Here is a 9,570-nt window from a genome sequence, read left to right as displayed (position 1 = left end):
AAAAAAAAAAAAAAAAAAAAAAAAAAGAAAGGAAGAAAGTAAGTAAGATGGAAATCCAGGCTTCCTCCACCAACAGGGCCCCCTGCAAAAAACAGAGTTCTCAGGCATCCTTTGAACCTGGGCAAGGGGCTTGGGGGAGCAGGACTCTGTTACAATAGCTCCATATCAAAACCAAAACACACAGGAAGCCCAGACCAGACACCCAGCCTCTTGTTTGGAAAAGTGTTTGGACAGCAAGGATCACCAGAAGTGGTGACCTGCACAGGAGCCGCTTGACCGAATATGGAAGTCCACAAGCAGAACTGACCCCAGAGGACAAAGAGACAATGCAGAGGAAACAGAGAAGAAAAAACCTTCACGAGACACCTAGGGCCAGCCTCCCGGGCTTTGGACCTGCACAACGGCCCAGGCTTGTTTAACATTCTGCTGCTGCTGTCCCGAGTGTGTGTGTGTGTGTGTGTGTGTGTCTCTAGGGATTGAACCCAGGGAGCTCCAAACCAAGCGACAACCCCAGCCCTTTTTATTTGTTTTATTTTGAGATAGGTTCTCACCAAATTGCCCAGGCTGGTCTCCAACCTGTGAGCCTCCTGCCTCAGCCTCCCGAGTTGCTGGGATTACAGGTAAAATAAATTCTGAGCAAGGGGCCCCACATTTTCATTTTGCCCAGGGACCTGTCAACGATGCAGCTAATCCTAAACACACTTAGGTTGAGACGTGCTCAACAAAACAGTCAGCCGATACTATAAAGGGAAGGGACAGAGATCCAAGAAGTGGATTGGATGATTCCTAACAGGAAGAAGCTTCTCACAGAAGGGAATAATTAGTTAATTAATTAATGAGTAATAAGAGGAAAACAATGTGAGGTGTTAATTCTAAGGGCCAGAGCGCAGAGGGGAGGAGAGATAAGGGACACTCACCAGTTACCAGCTGCGGCCAAACCAGCAAAATCACCAGCCCCACATTCCTGACCAGATGTTGAAATCCTATCTCAAACACCTGGTGGCCAAGCCACCCGGCACCCTGCATCTGCCTACAGCCAACCCTACCCAGCGACAGGTACTTCCCACAGTCGGTCCTGGGTTCCCAACCTTCTGCTGGGCCACCGCATCCCAGGTAGCTTCAGTGGAAACGGTTACCCCTCCCTCCCCCAGAGTCACAGAGGTGCTCCCGGCTGCCAGCTCTGGTGGGTGGGTTTTGAGCTGTTACCTGGCCTAGCTGCTGGTCGTCCCTGGAACTTGTCCCCTACCGGTCCTTTCTGGCTAGCAGTTGACGCGGCTCATTACTTCACAGATTCCTTGGTCTCCAGAATCTTTTTCTTTGGTGCAGGGCTGGAGTGGAACCCAAGGCCTCAGTGTGCTGGGCACGTTCTCCACGCCTGAGCTCCACCAGGGACCTTCAAGAATTCGAGAAATAAACTAAAACCTTATTTGTGTTAGATCCGTTTAATGCAGCCCAGGAAAAAGGATTCAGAGCTGGGGATGTGAGTTAGAGGTAGAGCCCAGGCCTGGCAGGCTCCATCCCTAGGACCACAAATAAAAAAAAGGAACCGTTTTGACCTGGAGACTAGGAGGGTTCTCTTTACAGTGGCTCTGTTTATTGTTTTATTTGTTTGTTTGTTTATACTGGGGATCCAACGCAGGGGAACTTAACCACCGAGCCACATCCCCAGCCCTTTTTATATTTTATTTAGAAACAGGGTTTCACTGAGTTGCTTAGGACCTCGATAAATTGCTGAGGCTGCCTTTGAACCTGCGATCCTCCTGCCTCAGCCTCCTGGGTCTCTGGGTTTACAGGGGTGCACCACTTTGCCCAGCTTGTTTATTGGTTTTTATGGGAAAAGGAGTGTCTTTTTTCTACAACTGGTACTAGGACAATTGGAAATCTACATGCAAAGAACTGAATTTTAGACCACTGCTTCACACTCTATCAACTCAAAATTAATCATGCACCTCAACTTCAGAGTTAAAACTGGGGCTGGGGGTGCAGCTCAGTGGTAGAGCATGTGCTTATCATGTGTGAGACCCTTGCTTTCACCCCCAGCACCACACTGCCCACCCCGAGAGTTAAAACTGCAGAACTATTAGAAAGAAACAAAGAGAAAAATGTTGTGATTTCAACTTAGGCAAAGATTTTTTTTTTAGATACAATACCAAGAGTGTGATTTTCTTTTCTTTTCTTCTCTCTCTCTCTTTTTTTTTTTTTCCTGTACTAGGAATTGAGCCCAGGGATTTACCACTGAGCCACATCCACAGGCCTTGCTTAAGGCCTTGCTAAGATGTTAAAGCTGGCCTAGAACTTGCAATCCTCCTGCCTCAGCCTCCTGAGTTGCTGGTATTATAGGAGTGTGCCACCATGCCTGCCCAAAAATATGAATTTCAAAAGAAAAAAAGACAAACCAGACACCATCAAGATAAAAGAAAAAAATCAAAACAACACTGAGATTCCATCTCACTCCAGGCAGAATGGCAATCACCAAGAATACAAGCAACAATAAACGTTGGTGAGGATGTGGGGGAAAGGAACACTCATACTTTGCCGTAGGACTGCAAATAGATGCAACCACTCTGGAAAGCAGTGTGGAGATTCCTCAGAAAACTTGGAATGGAACCACCATTTGACCCAGCTATCCCACTCTTCAGTTTATACCCAAAGGACTTAAAATCAGCATACTACAGGGACATAGTCCATCAACGTTTATAGCAGCTCAATTCACAATAGGTAAGCTATGGAACCAACCTAGATGACCTTCAACAGATGATTCGATAAAGAAACTGTGGTATATATACTCAATGGAATATTACTCAGCCTTAAAGAAGAATGAAATTATAACGCAATTTGAGGGTAAATGGGTGGAACTAAAGAATATCATGCTAAACAAAATAAGTCAATCCCAAAGAACTAAAGGCTGAATGTTTTCTCTGATATTCAGATGCTAATTCACAATAGGGAGGGGGAGGAAAGGTATTTTAGACCAGACAGAGGGGAGTGAAGGGAGGGGAGGAGACATGGAGGTAGGAAGGATAGAAGAATGAATCAGATATTATGACTCTACGTGCATATGAGTACACAGACCTGTGCAACTCTACATCACGTACAACCAGACAGATGAGACCAGACGGATGAGAAGTTGCACTCCATTTACGTATAATGTGTCAAAGTGCACTCCACTGTCATGGATAACTAGTTAAAATACACCCCCCCCAAAAAAATAAGTCTAGTTAAATAAAAATATAATGAAATAAAAAGAATAAAACTTTTGTACTTCAGAAGACCCCATTAGCGCTTGTCCATCATGCCTGGGTTTGGCCCTCAGCACCACTATCAAGAAAACAAATCAAAACCTTTGAGAAAACGAAAAGAGAAGAGTATGGCCCAATGAAACAATCCTTGCCTAGCATGGGCAAGGCCATGGGTTCAATCCCTGGTCACACTCACACACACACACACACACACACACACACACACACACTCAAGCTGTAGATGGACAGAAAAAACTGCAAATCAGATTGCAAAAGAGATGAAGGACTTGTATTCAAAATATGTAAAGAACACTGAACATTCACTAACAAGACAAACCAACTAAAATGGATAAAAGATTTGAATAGACATTAATTTAAAAAGATGCAGGAATGGCTAAGAAGTGGATGAAAGTTGCTTAATGGAATTAGGCATTAGGAAAATACAAATTAAAATCTCCAGAAGACATTTCACAGGCATTACAATGTCTATTATTTAAACTGACACTGTTGACAAGTGTTGTGGGGGATCTGGAGACGACTGGGACCTGGTGGGAATGTAAACCTGTATATCCATGTTTAAGCTTGTTTAAAATTTTAATATTAAAAAAAAAGCTAAGCATCAACTTACCATGAGATCCAACAATTCTAAGTAGATTTTCTACCCAAGATAAATGAAAACAGACATCCACACAAAGACTCAGATGCAACTGTTCATATCAGCATTGAACATTCAGAAATAATTCAAATGTCCACTCATTGGTGACCTAGACAGAATGTGGTATGTCCATTCAATGGAGTACTATTCAGCAATAAAAAAGAGCAAATATGCTATAGTATGAACCCCAAACCAGTGTGCTAAATGGAAGACAGTCAGAGAAGACTCCCTGTCACACAGGTACTTAAATGAAATGTTCAGAAAAAGGCAAGTCTATAGATACAGACACTGCCTTTTTGCAGTGAGGCCAGGGGGAGAACAGAGTGACTACAAATAGGCAAAAGGAGCTTCCGGAGGTGACGGAAACGCTCTTAAACTGTGATGATGGCTGCAGCAACTGCAAGATCACGAAAAGTCACTGAGGTTTCCACTTAAGGGGGCTGACTTATGGCTCGCAAGTTTGTAAATTTCACCTCTTTTTTCTTTTTGTGGTAGTGAGGATTGAATCCAGGGAGCTCAGCCACTGAACCACACCTCCAGCCTTTTTTATATTTTATTTAGAGACAGGGTCTCGCTGGGTTACTTAGGGCCTCTCTAAGTTGCTGAGGCTGGCTTTGAACTCATGATCCTCCTGCCTCAGCCTCGCCACTGGGATGACAGGCGTGTACAGCACCGGCTTTAAATTTCACCTCTTAATAAGGCTGTTAAACAGAAGAATCCCGCAAACTTCCTAGGCTATACCTATTGTCCCAGGGTCATTAGGGTGATTCCTCAAAGTCCTGAAGGTGGGATCCTGGGGAGAGAGAGGGTTCCTAACCAGAAGGAGCAAATGGAAAACTTGAGCTAGCAATGACCCTGTTGACCTGGACACAAGTTCCTCAGGTAGTTGCTTTATAATTACTTGTTAAATTGTATATGCAAGATTTAGACCCTTTTCTGTATGGATGTTATATTTTACAATTAAGAAAAATAGTGCTATCCATGAACACCAGGATAATATAAACCAGAGAAGGACATGTCTAATTGTATCTTAGTGGAAATAATAATCATCCGTATTTGTTGGGGACGTTCTTTATGTGCATCATCCCAGTCCTGGGAAATTTCTGGGCAAGAGGGCATCACGGGGCTAGCACGGGCCATGGGTTTGGGGAATTGCTGATGACAGGTGGCAGAGGAGGTCATCCTGGGCAGAGGGGACGCAGTAATTGTTTTGTAGTCGATCAGCCTTGTGTGGCTTTTATAGAGAGATGTTTAGTTATTTATTTACACACATTTTGGGGGAGAGGGCAGTACTGAGGTTTGAGCCCCAGAACAATCGACGACTGTTGCAGCCCTTGTCCTGTTTATTTATTTATATTTGAGACAGAATCTTGCTAATCGCCCAGGATGGCCTTGAACTTGGGATCCTCTGCCTCAGCCTCCAAGTGGCTGGGATTCCAGACATGCACCTCCACACCCCACCGGCTTTCCCTTTCTTGACTCTGAGATTTGTCCTTTGTCCCCAACCCCCAAACCCAAAAGCTCTGAAAACTGAGAGTTATTCCCAGACCCATTTGGTGGCAGGGGCAGACTTGAAGTGCCATGAGGTTTGTGTGGTCTTCCCAAGGACAAGCAGGCCTTTCACTGAAGAAATCCAGGAGTGCCCTTATGGGTGGGGGGCTGGACCCCCAGGGGGTGCCTGAAACCAGGGATGGTACTCAGACCTATATGGACTGTTTTTTCCTGGGCACACACCTACAGTAAAGTTTAATTTATAGATTAGGCACCGTAAGAGATTACAACAGTGACTAATAATAAAATAGAAAGTTTTAACAACACCAAGTCTTAAAAGTGATTTGAACTCAGCTTCTGACTTTCTTTCTTTCCCTCCCTGCCCCGGCCCCCGCCCAGTACTGGGGATCGAACCCAAGGGTGCTCTACCACTGAGCTGCAACCCCAGCCTTTTCAATTTTAGTTTGAGACAGGATCTGGCTAAGCTGCCCAGGCTGGCCTCGAACTTGCGATCCTCCTGCCTCGACCTCCCGAGTCACTGGGATCACAGATAGGTGCCATTGCATAGTTTCAAATGTAGTCTCTCTCCAATCTGCATGGGGTTGTCCTCGCCTTCTGTCATCCTGTGGGATGCCACGGTGCCTGCCTGATGAGATGAACAGAGGTAAAGGGCAGGCATCCGGGCATCGTGGCCCAACCCTAGGCTGCTGTGTAAGGGCGACTTGAACAGAGCACTGGGATTTTCCACAAGCCACCTGATAATTAATGATCTAAGGCAGCTTCCAAGTAACTAAGAGGGGGCTGCGAACACAGGACGAAGGATGGATCTGCGTCCCAGGAAGGAAGGAGCAGGACATCAAGAGAGTTCGCCATGCTCCTCAGTCCAGCATGCCATTTCAATCTCATGAATTGCTCATTTCTGGAATTTTCCATTTCATATTTCTGACTGCAGTTGACATAGGGTAATTGTAACCATAACAAGCAAAAGTGCAGAGGAGGAGAAGACCTCTCTATGAATGTGTTTGGTTGCCCAGGGCTCCCTGGTCCTGTCAGGATTTGCCTAATCTTGGAAAAGTCTAGTTTCCCAAATGCGCCGGTGGACTTCTAGTAACTCCCTGGCCTCATGGTTGTGGGGAAATCAGATGAGATCAGGGCCTGGCCCTCAACAAATGTTAGCTGCGGGTAGAAGTGTGTTACTATGATTAGCAGCTAGGGCCCCAGCGTGGGCCTCCATGTGTCGGAATCATGCCTCACTGGAACTCTGAGGAGGAATGTGGGAGGGAGACGCCTTAGGAAATCACCAGATGAAACACAGCAGGACCAAGAACTGTCCCTAGGGCACAATCAAAACCACACCGGGAATTTTAAGAAGGAAAGGAAAAAAAAAAAATGCCCAGTTCAAAAATCCACCCCAAGCAAAAAAGAGTGGAAGGGAGTACCCAACAGTGGTCATGATGTTACCAGTGTTCACAGGAAACAGACGGTGGTAGTCAAGAAAACTCCTTCACCAAATAATAAACACTCCTGTTAGCTGAGCATCTACTTTGCTCTGGGCTGGTGGGAAGTACTTTACAAAACCTCAGGGAAAACTCACCAACAATTCCATGAGGTGGACATTACTTTCCGCATGGGGAAACTGAGATTTGGAGGAGAGAAGCTACGTCCTCAAAGTTACCTGGCAAGACTGTGGTAGAGCCATGGTGAAAGACGAAATCACAACAAATTTAGTTATAGATCGAATTAGTTTTTATTCACAAGTCATAAATCAGAGTAGCCTTGTGTGTGTGTGTGTGTGTGTGTGTGTATGTTATTGGGGATCTAAACCCAGGGGCATTCTACCACTGAGCTACATCCACAGCCCTTTTTATTTTTTATTTTGAAAGAGTCTTGCTAGGTTGCTGAGGCTGGTCTTGAACTTGAGATCCTCCTGCCTCGGCATCCCGAGTTGCTGGGATTACGGGCCACTATGCACGGCTCTGGCAGCCTCCATTCTACAGTACGGAATGTGAGGTCCTACCAGCCATGGGAGAAGAGTGGGCTTTGTAAGGTGAGATGGAGGGAATAAAACAATAGGGCCAAAAAAGCTGATTGGCCAACATCATGTTATTTAGGTTACATTCTGGAGGGGTTATGGCAAAGGGGACTTCCTTACACACGGACTCAGGTAGACAGGGATGTCTGGGTTTTTTTTTTTTGTTTTTTTGTTTGTTTGTTTTTTAGGAAAAATGGTGTGTTTGGGGTTTCATCTGCTTCTTTAAAAGTTTCCGTGATGGGCTGGGGATGTGGCTCAAGCGGTAGCGTGCTCGCCTGGCATTCGTTCGGCCGGGTTCGATCCTCACAAACAAAGATGTTGTGTCCGCCGAAAACTAGAAAATAAATATTTAAAAAATTCTCTCTCTAACTCTCTCTTTAAAAAAAGAAAAAAAAAATTTCCGTGATAATGTAGCATTTGGCATGAGTGACTCCATTTTGGTTGGGTCTTGTCACTTGGGGCCTAACTCAGGAGCTCAGGACTCCCATCATTTTGTCTAAGAGCTAGGACTTGAATCCTAATAATGTACAGGATCTGTAGATTGTGCCACTATATGAATCTCTTCTATCACTTTCCTCATTTCTAGATAATTTTGCTTTATGTTTCCCAATTTTTTATTTTAACATTTTCATCATGTAGAAAACTTTGAAGAATAGTAAAATGAACATTTTGCCATACTGTACTCCCTCTGTTTGCTCTACTAGTCACCCAGGCTGGCCTTAAACTCATGATCCTCCTGCTTCAGCCTCCCAAGTTGCTGGGTTTACAGACTTGTACCACTGTGCCCAGCTCTGGTTTTCTTAATTCAAACCACTGTCATTTATTTATTTTATTTATTTTTCTTTCTTCTTCTTCTTCTTCTTCTTTTTTTTTTTTTTTTTTTTTTTCTTCTGGTACCAGGGATTGAACCCAGGGCACTTAACCACTGAGCTTCATCTCCAGCCTTTTTTATATTTTATTTAGAGACAGGGTCTCACTGACTTCCTTAGGGCTTCGCTGAGTTGCTGAGGCTGGCTTTGAACTCACAATCCTCCTGCCTCAGCTCCCTGAGCCGTTGGGATTACAGGTGTGTGCCACCATGCCCGGCCCACTTCATTTTTTCTTTAAAGAAATTATATTTTTTTAATCTCAGAAAAAAAAGTTGGTAGGCTCATCTTCTATTTGATTTAGGAGCTGTATATACAACCTGATTGGCTAAAAACATTTTATAATTTACATGTATATTTAGACCATTTATTTTTTTTTAAATGTATCTTTTAAAGTATGCTCCTTAGCCAGGCCTTACAAAGAGGAGGTGTCAACAGATACTGGGTATATTTATCGGAATAAGAAATACAAGTTCATTTTTTAATTAATTTATTTATTGTGGTGCTGGGGATGAAGCCTGAGGCCTCACACATGCTGGACAAGTGCTTGCCCACTGAGCCATCCCCCTAACCTAGAAATACGAAAGTTTAAGAAATTATTTTATGTTAAGAAAGTAGTCAATAGAGAAATTAAGAATCATGTTATGATTATATGGAAAAGACAGGAAGTGTGGAGCTGATGAAAGTCGTCTCCTATTTTAAGCAAGGGATCAATGGACACATTGTTTAAGAGTTCAAAAATGAAGAAATAATCCAAAAGTTTGCTTTTAAGATTTGGAAGCATTTACCCAAGGAATACATAGCAGAAAAAAGTTAAAAAATATGCACGATCGATTACGAGATACTTTATCCGTTTTTGAAAAGTAAATCAATTACCAAAAAAAAAATTATAGATATCTCTGCCCAGCAGGAGAGCAGCTAATGTTTAAACGACTGTTAGTTGTCCCCCACTACCACCACCCCAGCTCGGAGGCTCTCTGGGTCCCACTGTCTTTTCTTCTGGTGGCTTCCCAGGACATTTAAACCATTACTCTTTACTTAAAAACCTATTCGTAATATTTCACTCTCTCAAAGTGGGAAGCAAACAGATGCTGTCTGAAGTTGAGGGAACAAGGAGAACGTTCATTGAGGAAAAAAATAAATAAATCCTGAGCTTTGCAAAGTAAATTGGGCGAACTCAGAAGCGGAGGCGTGGCCACCGCCACCCTGCAGGCTGCTGAGCCAAGCCCAGGCCCCGGGCTCCTAACGCGCAGCCTGCGGGGACCCGGGGCACCGGCGGCCAGGGGT

The 9,570-nt window shown here is 44.2% G+C and overlaps 1 protein-coding gene across 4 annotated transcripts in view; it reads right to left on the bottom strand.

Annotated features, from left to right (window-relative positions):
* The window catches only part of Fbxo17 (F-box protein 17), a 25,678-nt gene that overhangs the window by 15,750 nt on the left and 358 nt on the right, over window positions 1–9,570 (bottom strand). The window contains exon 2 of one of the 4 annotated variants that reach the window (XM_048790926.1): window positions 1,207–1,393. The exons of the other annotated variants lie outside the window; for them this stretch is intronic. The gene's annotated coding sequence lies outside the window, so the exon portion shown is untranslated. The remainder of the gene's footprint in view (window positions 1–1,206; window positions 1,394–9,570) is intronic. 4 annotated transcript variants of the gene reach the window in all.

This window comes from Marmota marmota, unplaced genomic scaffold, assembly GCF_001458135.2.
Source record: "Marmota marmota marmota unplaced genomic scaffold, marMar, whole genome shotgun sequence".
Classification (NCBI taxonomy): domain Eukaryota; kingdom Metazoa; phylum Chordata; class Mammalia; order Rodentia; family Sciuridae; genus Marmota; species Marmota marmota.
Note: the sequence above shows the minus strand (reverse complement) of the source record. Positions and strands in the feature narration are given on the sequence as shown.